Genomic DNA, 13,061 nt, shown 5'->3' with positions numbered 1-13,061 from the left:
GTATGTGTAAAGAGCTCCATGGAGTAACCCGTTGTGTCGCCTGCTGCATTCTTCTCTGTTGTTGTTTTTGCTGAAGAGGACAAGGAAGCGACTTGTCCCTGACCGTGAACATCCACTAACGACGCGCTGCTTTTACATTTACCAGTTTCACGAGAGGAGGCAAAAGAGCTAGAGGCTGAGTCAGCAAGATAAGCCAAAACTTGCTCTTGCTGCTCCGGCTTTAAAAGCGGTTTTCCTACTCCCAGAAAAGGGAGCGTTCGAGGCCTTGTGTAGCCAGACGACGAACCTGGCTCCACAGCTCCAGACTTAGGTGCAATATTTTTTTTCCCACGACCAGCTGATGCTCCACCACTACCACTACCCTCATTACCAGCTGACAATGAACGCCCCCGGCCACGACCTCTTCCACCATACTTCCTCATTGTTTTAAAAACGTAAACAAACTAACAGTATTTGTTGCTGTCACACAAATTACACGGTGAGCTATAACTTCAGTATGATTTAGCTACCCCTTTACAGGTGAGTGAGACCACAACGAAAATCAGGCACAATGTTACACACTCTGTTGTTGGTGGCAACAAATGAGAGAGATGCCACACACCCAGGACTGTCACTGAAGCACAAATGTAAATATTAATCTCCCACTGATTTGATTTTTTTTTTTTTTTAAGGGAGACTTTAGGAAAAAAAAATAATAGAATAAAATGATTTTTTCAGGAAGAATTTAGAAACCAAATAAAATAAAATGATTTTTTCAGGGAGAATTTAGAAAACAAATAAAACAAAAAAAGGCTTTCTATGGCCCACTGAGTGAGAGATGACGCACACAGGAGTCAGGAGTGGCACACAAGCCCAGAGGCCAATATTTATCTCCCACTGATTGATGTAGTGATTTTTTCAGGTAGATTTTGGAACCCAAATCAAGCTAAAAAAATAATAGGCTTTCTATGGCCCACAATTGGAGAGAGAGAGAGAGAGAGAGATGGCACACCCAGGAGTCAAGACTGGCACACAAGCAGAAAGGGCAATATTAATCTCCCACTGATTTGTTTTTTTTTTTTTTTTTTTTTTTTCAGGGAGACTTTAGGAAAAAAAAAAAAAAAGAATAAAATGATTTTTTCAGGAAGAATTTAGAAACCAAAGAAAATAAAATGATTTTTTCAGGGAGAATTTAGAAAACAAATAAAACAAAAAAAGGCTTTCTATGGCCCACTGAGTGAGAGATGACGCACACAGGAGTCAGGAGTGGCACACAAGCCCAGAGGCCAATATTTATCTCCCACTTTTTTTTTTTTGTTCCAGGGAAAATTTATAAACCCAATAAAAAAAATAATAAATAGGCTTTCTATGGCCCACTATCTGAGAGACAGAGAGAGATGGCACGCTTAGTACTGGCACACAAGCCCAAAGGCCAATATTAATCTCCCTTTTTTTTTAAGGGAGAATTTATAAAACCAAAAAAAAATAAATAAATAGGCTTTCTATGGCCCACTATTTGTGAGAGAGATGGCACGCTCAGGACTGGCACACAAGCCCAGAGGCCAATATTAATCTCCCACTTTTTTTTTTTTTCCAGGGAAAATTTATAAACCCAATAAAAAAAATAAAAAATAAATAGGCTTTCTATGGCCCACTATCTGAGAGAGAGAGATGGCACGCTTAGGACTGGCACACAAGCCCAAAGGCCAATATTAATCTCCCACTGATTGATTTATTGATTTTTTCAGGTAGAATTTAGAACCCAAATAAAGCAAAAAAAAAATAAAAATGGGCTTTCTATGGCCCACTGAGTGAGTGATGATGCACACAGGAGTCAGGAGTGGCACACAAGCCCTGAGGCCAATATTTTTCTCCCACTGATTGATGTAGTGATTTTTTCAGGTAGATTTTATAACCCAAATCAAGCAAAAAAATAAATAGGCTTTCTATGGCCCACTGAGTGAGAGATGACACAGACAGGGATGGCACTCTAGCAGAAATGTCAATCTTAATCTCCCACAAAAAAAAAAAAAAAACAGGGAGTGTCCTTCAATTACTATCTCCCTGCAGTAATCTCAGCCAGGTATGGCAGGCAGCAATAAGGAGTGGACTGATGCACAAATTAAATAAAAAGTGTGTACAAACCAAAAAGATAGCTGTGCAGAAAGGAAGGAACAAGAGGATTTGTGCTTTGAAAAAAGCAGTTGGTTTGCACAGCGGCGTACACACAGCAATGCAGCTATCAGGGAGCCTTCTAGGGCAGCCCAATGAGCTACAGCGCTGAGGGAAAAAAAAAAAAAAATGTAGCTTCCACTGTCCCTGCACACCGAAGGTGGTGTTGGGCAGTGGAAATCGCTACAGCACAAGCGGTTTGGTGGTTAATAGGGTTGAGCGAAACGGGTCGTTCATTTTCAAAAGTCGCCGACTTTTGGCAAAGCCGGGTTTCATGAAACCCGATCTGACCCCTGTGCGGGGTCGGCCATGCGGTACGCGACTTTCGCGCCAAAGTCGCGTTTCAATGATGCGAAAAGCGCCATTTCTCAGCCAATGAAGGTAAACGCAGAGTGTGGGCAGCGTGATGACATAGGTCCTGGTCCCCACCATCTTAGAGAAGGGCATTGCAGTGATTGGCTTGCTGTCTGCGGCGTCACAGGGGCTATAAAGGGGAGTTCCCGCCGACCGCCATGTTACTGCTGCTGATCTGAGCTTAGGGAGAGGTTGCTGCCGCTTCGTCAGAAGCAGGGATAGCGTTAGGCAGGGTCCATTAACCACCAAACCGCTTGTGCTGTAGCGATTTCCACTGCCCAACACCACCTTCGGTGTGCAGGGACAGTGGAAGCTACATTTTTTTTTTTTCCCCCTCAGCGCTGTAGCTCATTGGGCTGCCCTAGAAGGCTCCCTGATAGCTGCATTGCTGTGTGTACGCCGCTGTGCAAACCAACTGCTTTTTTCAAAGCACAAATCCTCTTGTTCCTTCCTTTCTGCACAGCTATCTTTTTGGTTTGTACACACTTTTTATTTAATTTGTGCATCAGTCCACTCCTTATTGCTGCCTGCCATACCTGGCTGAGATTACTGCAGGGAGATAGTAATTGAAGGACACTCCCTGTTTTTTTTTTTTTTTTTGTGGGAGATTAAGATTGACATTTCTGCTAGAGTGCCATCCCTGTCTGTGTCATCTCTCACTCAGTGGGCCATAGAAAGCCTATTTATTTTTTTGCTTGATTTGGGTTATAAAATCTACCTGAAAAAATCACTACATCAATCAGTGGGAGAAAAATATTGGCCTCAGGGCTTGTGTGCCACTCTTGACTCCTGTGTGCATCATCACTCACTCAGTGGGCCATAGAAAGCCTATTTATTTTTTTGCTTGATTTTGGTTCTAAAATCTACCTGAAAAAATCACTACATCAATCAGTGGGAGAAAAATATTGGCCTCAGGGCTTGTGTGCCACTCCTGACTCCTGTGTGCATCATCACTCACTCAGTGGGCCATAGAAAGCCCATTTTTATTTTTTTTTTGCTTTATTTGGGTTCTAAATTCTACCTGAAAAAATCAATAAATCAATCAGTGGGAGATTAATATTGGCCTTTGGGCTTGTGTGCCAGTCCTAAGCGTGCCATCTCTCTCTCTCAGATAGTGGGCCATAGAAAGCCTATTTATTTTTTATTTTTTTTATTGGGTTTATAAATTTTCCCTGGAAAAAAAAAAAAAAAGTGGGAGATTAATATTGGCCTCTGGGCTTGTGTGCCAGTCCTGAGCGTGCCATCTCTCTCACAAATAGTGGGCCATAGAAAGCCTATTTATTTATTTTTTTTTGGTTTTATAAATTCTCCCTTAAAAAAAAAAGGGAGATTAATATTGGCCTTTGGGCTTGTGTGCCAGTACTAAGCGTGCCATCTCTCTCTGTCTCTCAGATAGTGGGCCATAGAAAGCCTATTTATTATTTTTTTTATTGGGTTTATAAATTTTCCCTGGAACAAAAAAAAAAAAGTGGGAGATAAATATTGGCCTCTGAGCTTGTGTGCCACTCCTGACTCCTGTGTGCGTCATCTCTCACTCAGTGGGCCATAGAAAGCCTTTTTTTGTTTTATTTGTTTTCTAAATTCTCCCTGAAAAAATCATTTTATTTTATTTGGTTTCTAAATTCTTCCTGAAAAAATCATTTTATTCTATTATTTTTTTTCCCTAAAGTCTCCCTTAAAAAAAAAAAAAAAAAATCAAATCAGTGGGAGATTAATATTTACATTTGTGCTTCAGTGACAGTCCTGCGTGTGTGGCATCTCTCTCATTTGTTGCCACCAACAACAGAGTGTGTAACATTGTGCCTGATTTTCGTTGTGGTCTCACTCACCTGTAAAGGGGTAGCTAAATCATACTGAAGTTATAGCTCACCGTGTAATTTGTGTGACAGCAACAAATACCGTTAGTTTGTTTACGTTTTTAAAACAATGAGGAAGTCTGGTGGAAGAGGTCGTGGCCGGGGGCATTCATTGTCAGCTGGTAATGAGGGTAGTGGTAGTGGTGGAGCATCAGCTGGTCGTGGGAAAAAAAATATTGCACCTAAGTCTGGAGCTGTGGAGCCAGGTTCGTCGTCTGGCTACACAAGGCCTCGAACGCTCCCTTTTCTGGGAGTAGGAAAACCGCTTTTAAAGCCGGAGCAGCAAGAGCAAGTTTTGGCTTATCTTGCTGACTCAGCCTCTAGCTCTTTTGCCTCCTCTCGTGAAACTGGTAAATGTAAAAGCAGCGCGTCGTTAGTGGATGTTCACGGTCAGGGACAAGTCGCTTCCTTGTCCTCTTCAGCAAAAACAACAACAGAGAAGAATGCAGCAGGCGACACAACGGGTTACTCCATGGAGCTCTTTACACATACCGTCCCTGGCTTAGAAAGTGAAGCAGTTAACAGTCCATGCCCATTACAAGTTGAATCTGACATGGAGTGCACTGATGCACAGCCACAGCCAGACTACTATGCTGGTCCTTTGACTCAGACCACAACATTGCCCTCGCAGGGTGCTGATCAAGAATCAGACCCTGATGAGACTATGTTGCCCCATCACGAACGCTATACCACCGACCGACATGGTGACACAGACGAAGTTGCACACGAGCTACAAGAAGAGGTAATAGATGACCCAGTTCTTGACCCCGATTGGCAGCCATTGGGGGAACAGGGTGCAGGCGGCAGCAGTTCTGAAGCGGAGGAGGAGGGGTCGCAGCAGGCATCAACATCGCAACAGGTTCCATCTGCCGGGCCCGTATCTTGCCCAAAACGCGTGGCAAAGCCAAAACCTGTTGGAGGACAGCGTGGCCATCCGGTTAAAGCTCAGTCTGCAATGCCTGAAAAGGTATCCGATGCTAGAAAGAGTGCAGTCTGGCATTTTTTTAAACAACATCCAATTGATCAGCGCAAAGTCATCTGTCAAAAATGTTCAACTACCTTAAGCAGAGGACAGAATCTGAAAAGTCTCAATACAAGTTGCATGCATAGACATTTAACCACCATGCATTTGCAAGCCTGGACTAATTACCAAACGTCCCTTAAGGTTGTAGCACCCTCGGCCAATGAAGCTAGTCAGCAACGCAACATCCCTTCCGGCAGTGTAGGGCCACCATTTTCCGCACCACCTGCAGTATCTGTGCAGGTTTCTTTGCCAGGCCAAAGCAGTCAGGGTCAGGGAATCACCAGTTTCGTAGTAGGAAACACTGCATCTAGGGCACCGGTGGCAACAATACCATCTCCTACCGTCTCTCAGTCTGCCATGTCCACCGGCACCCCCGCTAGTTCCACGATCTCCAGCTCTCCAGTCCAGCTCACCCTACATGAGACTATGGTTAGAAAAAGGAAGTACTTAGCCTCGCATCCGCGTACACAGGGTTTGAACGCACACATAGCTAGACTAATCTCGTTAGAGATGATGCCCTACCGGTTAGTTGAAAGCGAAGCTTTCAAAGCCCTGATGGACTACGCTGTACCACGCTACGAGCTACCCAGTCGACACTTTTTTTCCAGAAAAGCCATCCCAGCCCTCCACCAGCATGTTAAAGAGCGCATCGTCCATGCACTCAGGCAATCTGTGAGCACAAAGGTGCACCTGACAACAGATGCATGGACCAGTAGGCATGGCCAGGGACGTTACGTGTCCATCACGGCACACTGGGTAAATGTGGTGGATGCAGGGTCCACAGGGGACAGCAAGTTTGGGACAGTTCTGCCTAGCCCACGGTCTAGGAAACAATTGGCTGTAGCCGTTCGCACCCCCTCCTCCTCCTCTTCGTCCTCCTGCAGAAGCGAGAGCTCGTCCACAGACCGCAGTCGCACAACCACTCCATCCGCAGCTGCCACTGTTGCACACCAGGTCTCCCATTATGGGGCAGCTACTGGCAAACGTCAGCAGGCTGTATTGGCTATGAAGTGTTTGGGCGACAACAGACACACCGCGGAAGTTCTGTCCGAGTTCTTGGAGAAAGAAACGCAGTCGTGGCTGGGCACTGTAGATCTTGAGGCAGGCAAGGTAGTGAGTGATAACGGAAGGAATTTCATGGCTGCCATCTCCCTTTCCCAACTGAAACACATTCCTTGCCTGGCTCACACCTTAAACCTGGTGGTGCAGTGCTTCCTGAAACGTTATCCGGGGTTATCCGACCTGCTCCTCAAAGTGCGTGGACTTTGCTCACATATCCGACGTTCGCCCGTACACTCCAGCCGTATGCAGACCTATCAGCGTTCTTTGAACCTTCCCCAGCATCGCCTAATCATAGACGTTGCAACAAGGTGGAACTCAACACTGCACATGCTTCAGAGACTGTGTGAACAGAGGCGGGCTGTTATGTTTTTGTGGGAGGATACACATACACGGGCAGGCAGTAGGATGGCAGACATGGAGTTGTCAGGTGTGCAGTGGTCGAAGATTCAAGACATGTGTCAAGTCCTTCAGTGTTTTGAGGAATGCACACGGCTGGTTAGTGCAGACAACGCCATAATAAGCATGAGCATCCCCCTAATGCGTCTGCTGATGCAAAGTTTGACGCACATAAAGGATCAGGCGTCTGCAGCTGAGGAAGAGGAAAGCCTTGATGACAGTCAGCCATTGTCTGGCCAGGGCAGTGTACAGGACGAGGTAGCGGGCGAAGAGGAGGATGATGGGGATGATTATATTTTTAATGAGGAAGCTTTTCCGGGGCCACTGGAAATTGGTGGCGCGGCAAGGCCGGGTTCTGGTTTTTTGAGGGACAAGTGACGTGGATTTGCCTGAAACTGCCCCTCAACCAAGCACAACCGCAGATTTGAGAACTGGAACTTTGGCCCACATGGCGGATTATGCCTTACGTATCCTCAAAAGGGACACACGCATAACTAAAATGATGAATGATGACGATTACTGGTTGGCCTGCTTCCTTGATCCTCGCTATAAAGGCAAATTGCAAAATATAATGCCACATGAGAACTTGGAACTAATATTAGCAACCAAACAATCAACTCTTGTTGACCGTTTGCTTCTGGCATTCCCTGCACACAGCGCCCGTGATCGTTCTCACACGAGCTGCAGGGGCCAGCAGACCAGAGGAGTTAGAGGGGCAGAAATCAGAAGTGGCATTGGCCAGAGGGGTTTTCTGACCAGGTTGTGGAGTGATTTTGCTATGACCGCAGACAGGACAGGTACTGCAGCATCAATTCAAAGTGACAGGAGACAACATTTGTCCAGTATGGTTACAAACTATTTTTCATCCCTTATCGATGTTCTCCCTCAACCGTCATTCCCATTTGATTACTGGGCATCAAAATTAGACACCTGGCCAGAATTGGCAGAATATGCATTGCAGGAGCTTGCTTGCCCGGCAGCTAGTGTCCTATCAGAAAGAGTATTCAGTGCTGCAGGTTCAATACTAACAGAAAAAAGGACTCGTCTGGCTACCCAAAATGTAGATGATCTAACCTTCATTAAAATGAACCACAACTGGATTTCGAAATCTTTTGCCCCACCTTGCCCGGCTGACACCTAGCTTTCCTATGAAAAGGTCTTGCCTGTGGACTATTCTGAATGCCTTTTCCAATCTCGTAATTTTCTGCACCTGATTGTCCAGCATACGACATGTTTACACCTCACTAAATGGCCAAACTCCCCACACGGGGCCGTGGTATCGACACTTGGCGACAGCACCCGTGAGAGTGCAGTTTGTCTGAAGAGGTGGGTGAGCCCGCTTTTGGTCGACGGCACTGCCACTGGGTCCCTCTTAGTACAATAAAGTGTCTCTGGCGGTGGTGGTGCGCACCCAACGTCAGACACACCGTTGTAATATGAGGGGCCCTGGGCCTGTACCGCCGGCCACAAGACAGTTTCCCCCCACCCCAGCTCAAACAGTGCTCTACCACTTGCAAAATTATCTCACAGCTCCACCAATGTTTAGTCTATGCGCTGACATCCTTCAATGCCTGCCACTGACAATACCATTGTATTGACATTTTTGTTATGTTAGGCCTTCGATGCCTGTCTCTGGTCACTCCTTCCACTAGGCCTCCACTGACCACACCACTGCTGCCCGTGTACCCCTGTAACCAATTTAAAATTGCCTACAGCCATGTGTTATTATTTTAGGCCTTCGATGCCTGTCTGCGGTGACTCCTTCCACTAGGCCTCCACTGACCACACCACTGCTGCCCGTGTACCCCTGTAACCAATTTAGAATTGCCTACAGCCATGTGTTATTATTTTAGGCCTTCGATGCCTGTCTGCGGTCACTCCTTCCACTAGGCCTCCACTGACCACACCACTGCTGCCCGTGTACCCCTGGAACCAATTTAAAATTGCCTACAGCCATGTGTTATTATTTTAGGCCTTCGATGCCTGTCTGCGGTCACTCCTTCCACTAGGCCTCCACTGACCACACCACTGCTGCCCGTGTACCCCTGGAACCAATTTAAAATTGCCTACAGCCATGTGTTATTATTTTAGGCCTTTGATGCCTGTCTGCGGTGACTCCTTCCACTAGGCCTCCACTGACCACACCACTGCTGCCCGTGTACCCCTGGAACCAATTTAAAATTGCCTACAGCCATGTGTTATTATTTTAGGCCTTCGATGCCTGTCTGCGGTCACTCCTTCCACTAGGCCTCCACTGACCACACCACTGCTGCCCGTGTACCCCTGTAACCAATTTAAAATTGCCTACAGCCATGTGTTATTATTTTAGGCCTTCGATGCCTGTCTGCGGTGACTCCTTCCACTAGGCCTCCACTGACCACACCACTGCTGCCCGTGTACCCCTGTAACCAATTTAAAATTGCCTACAGCCATGTGTTATTATTTTAGGCCTTCGATGCCTGTCTGCGGTCACTCCTTCCACTAGGCCTCCACTGACCACACCACTGCTGCCCGTGTACCCCTGGAACCAATTTAAAATTGCCTACAGCCATGTGTTATTATTTTAGGCCTTCGATGCCTGTCTGCGGTCACTCCTTCCACTAGGCCTCCACTGACCACACCACTGCTGCCCGTGTACCCCTGGAACCAATTTAAAATTGCCTACAGCCATGTGTTATTATTTTAGGCCTTCGATTCCTGTCTGCGGTCACTCCTTCCACTAGGCCTCCACTGACCACACCACTGCTGCCCGTGTACCCCTGGAACCAATTTAAAATTGCCTACAGCCATGTGCTATTATTTTAGGCCTTCGATTCCTGTCTGCGGTCACTCCTTCCACTAGGCCTCCACTGACCACACCACTGCTGCCCGTGTACCCCTGTAACCAATTTAAAATTGCCTACAGCCATGTGTTATTATTTTAGGCCTTCGATGCCTGTCTGCGGTCACTCCTTCCACTAGGCCTCCACTGACCACACCACTGCTGCCCGTGTACCCCTGGAACCAACATCAGAAAATATAAAAATAAGTATTTTGCTTATAAAAAAGAAAATACTGGAGAGATATCAAATGCAGACATTTTAACATTAAAAACAAACACATACAACAAAAATCTGGTACAGTACTAAAAATGGCCACCAGCTACAATAACTTTCTCCTGCAAGTAGTTAACTGAAAGGTTTTTTCAATTTTAAACACAGATATGGCATCCACCGAGTGTTGTCCTGTCGCGTCTTCTTCATATTATTGCCAAGAAGATGCAAAACAATGAAAATAATAAAATCATTATTTACCAAAAAAATAGAGTAAGTCAAAACCACATTGCAAATAAACATTCATTACAAATAAAGAAGCAGGGCGCGTCCGAGGGTGAGTATATACCTAATAAGAATATAATCACCCTCGGACGCGCCCTGCTTCTTTCCGACAGCCTTCCTTCCTAAGAATCAGCCCTTCCGTGGTGTAGAGAGAGGGTTTGTTACACTCCAAGGTGTTCCCCAGGTTGCCTTTCCTGAGCTTCGATCTTCCGGCTCTCGTTTAGTAGTTGTTGGAAACTACGCTGCATTAGGCCTACAAATTGGGTATGGGGTGTAGAGAGATGGTGTGTTCCACTGTAGAGAGATGGTGTGTTCCACTCCAAGGTGTTCCCCAGGTTTCCTCGCCAATGCTTCGATCATCATGCTCTCGTTTAGTAGTTGTTGGAAACTACGCTGCATTAGGCCTACAAATTGGTTATGGGGTGTAGAGATGGTGTGTTCCACTCCAAGGTGTTCTCCAGGTTGTCTTTCCTGAACTTCTATCTTCAGGCTCTCATTAAATTGTGGTTAAACGGAACAACTGCATTTGGCGTACTAGTTGGTTTGGGGCCTACTATCGGTGTCTGCCGCTCCTTGCTGTTCTCCTGGTTTCCTGTCCTGAAATTCCGTTTTCAGGCGCTCGTTAAGTAGTTGTTAATGTTAGACTGCATTTGGCCTACTAGTTGGGTTGGGGCCTACTATCGGTGTCTGCCACTCCTTGCTGTTCTCCTCCACTGAACAAAGCTGTGCCGCCTGTTTACTACTGTTGCCAATTTTGAACTGCATTTTGACTACTTACTGATTTGGGCCTACTCTCTGTGTCAGCCTCTCATTCCAGTTGTCCTCCACTGCAATGCCCCCTGATTAGTCCTGTGTTACCAATTTTGAACTGCATTTAGCCCACTTTATTCTTTGGGCCTATATCTGTGTTTCCTCCTCATCCTGCCCATTGCCCAGCCAGTGATAGATGAGTCTGCTGGTACATTGACCCATAACGCAACATTTCCCGTGCACGCTACACTGCAAGATTGTGACCCTGCTGGAAGTCAGGTCCCCCTTCCCGCATACCATACCACCTTACACGGGGACAAACAGGAAGGTGCAGATGAAAGTGCAGGTTCCTTCATCAGGTGGGGGGAGGAATACTAGTTGGCGACGTCACTGGCACAGGGCCTCTCATGGTACGCAAAAGTGTTGCTGCCGGTGGGAGGCGCCCCCGCCGTGCAAACACACCGCTGTACTTTGAGGGGCCCTGTGCCAGTGCCAATGCCAACGAGTGGGCCCCCCCTGCTTGCTCAGGTTCACAGCACTTGCAAAGTTGAAATACTTACCTCTCCCTGCTCCACTGCCGTGACGTGGTCCAGATTTCCTGGGCCCACTAATTACTTGAACCAGCCCTACCCACCACAACTTTAGCCAAATGACCCCCAATTTCAAATGCCTTCCAATTATTATAAGGTAAATTACGCTTGACAAGCTTCATTAAGAAGAATGGATGGTTTTGACATTAAAATGGGCACTCTAGGTGTTTTCCTGGCCCCCACTCACTGCCGACTATGCTGCCCCATTGACTTGCATTGGGTTTCGTGTTTCGGTCGATCCCGACTTTAACGTCATAATCGGCCGATTTCACTCGACCCGACTTTTGAGATAGTCGGGTTTCGCGAAACCCGGCTCGACTCTAAAAAGGTCAAGGTCGCTCAACTCTAGTGGTTAATGGACCCTGCCTAACGCTATCCCTGCTTCTGACGAAGCGGCAGCAACCTCTCCCTAAGCTCAGATCAGCAGCAGTAACATGGCGGTCGGCGGGAACTCCCCTTTATAGCCCCTGTGACGCCGCAGACAGCAAGCCAATCACTGCAATGCCCTTCTCTAAGATGGTGGGGACCAGGACCTATGTCATCACGCTGCCCACACTCTGCGTTTACCTTCATTGGCTGAGAAATGGCGCTTTTCGCGTCATCGAAATGCGACTTTGGCGCGAAAGTCGCGTACCGCATGGCCGACCCCGCACAGGGGTCGGATCGGGTTTCATGAAACCCGACTTTGCCAAAAGTCGGCGACTTTTGAAAATGAACGACCCGTTTCGCTCAACCCTAGTGGTATGTATGGTAGAACAGAACAACTCATTGGATACTTCCATTTAAACACCAAGTCCTGACAGCACGGGGCCTAATTTTGTAGATGGCACAGTATATCTGCAACACTGTCACAAAGGCCTAACACAGGCCTACATCCTAACACACCTACATACTACAACCAGTAAAGACAAATTGATTGACTGATTGATTGATTGCATATTGAATGCAATACAATGCTTGACATACATAGGTGAAAGCAAGGCCAGGCAAGGCACATAAAATGTTGCAAATGGTCAAGTGAAATCAAGCAAAATGCTACATTTGGCATCTGAAATGTGCTTCGCTGACACTGAAAAGTATTCACATTAAGGGGTAAAAGACAACTTGCGCTGATTTCAATTCAATCTGTTTTAGGAAACCTGATCAGAGAAGGAGTGCACTGTTCCCGGAGATACTGCAATAACGGGTCAATGCGTGGAGTAGACAAAGCAAGCTCCATTTCCAGCTCCCTGTTACAAAAATCCATTTAATATATGGTCCCCAAATAGGGGACGCATCAGATATTAAACTGATAAGAACAGACTTTTTTTTTTTTAAACCAGTCAGGTTTCAAACATAGTCAAAAGTCAGGAGTCAAACCCCAAATGGCAAAACCACCTGACCAGACTATCACAAAATTCATCATAATGGCCATATTTTATTTAGCACACAAAAGCAATCCATAATACAAGGTCAGCAAAATAACATAAAATCTATCAAAAATCACACACCCGCCACCCAATGCTTCCCCTTCAAAAATTTCCAATTACCTTCAGCATCCATACCTCTATCAGCATCCCAC

At 46.3% G+C, this 13,061-nt stretch overlaps 1 non-coding gene across 1 annotated transcript; it reads right to left on the bottom strand.

Moving 5' to 3' along the window:
• Positions 1-12,649: 12,649 nt before the first annotated feature.
• Positions 12,650-12,839, bottom strand: LOC138660439 (U2 spliceosomal RNA). The gene has a single exon (XR_011317844.1). It is a non-coding gene; the product is annotated as a U2 spliceosomal RNA (small nuclear RNA).
• Between the last annotated feature and the right edge of the window lie 222 nt (positions 12,840-13,061).

This window comes from Ranitomeya imitator, chromosome 1 (assembly GCF_032444005.1).
Source record: "Ranitomeya imitator isolate aRanImi1 chromosome 1, aRanImi1.pri, whole genome shotgun sequence".
Lineage (NCBI taxonomy): Eukaryota > Metazoa > Chordata > Amphibia > Anura > Dendrobatidae > Ranitomeya > Ranitomeya imitator.
The sequence above is the reverse complement of the archived record's forward strand: the minus strand, read 5'-3'. Positions and strand labels throughout refer to the sequence as shown.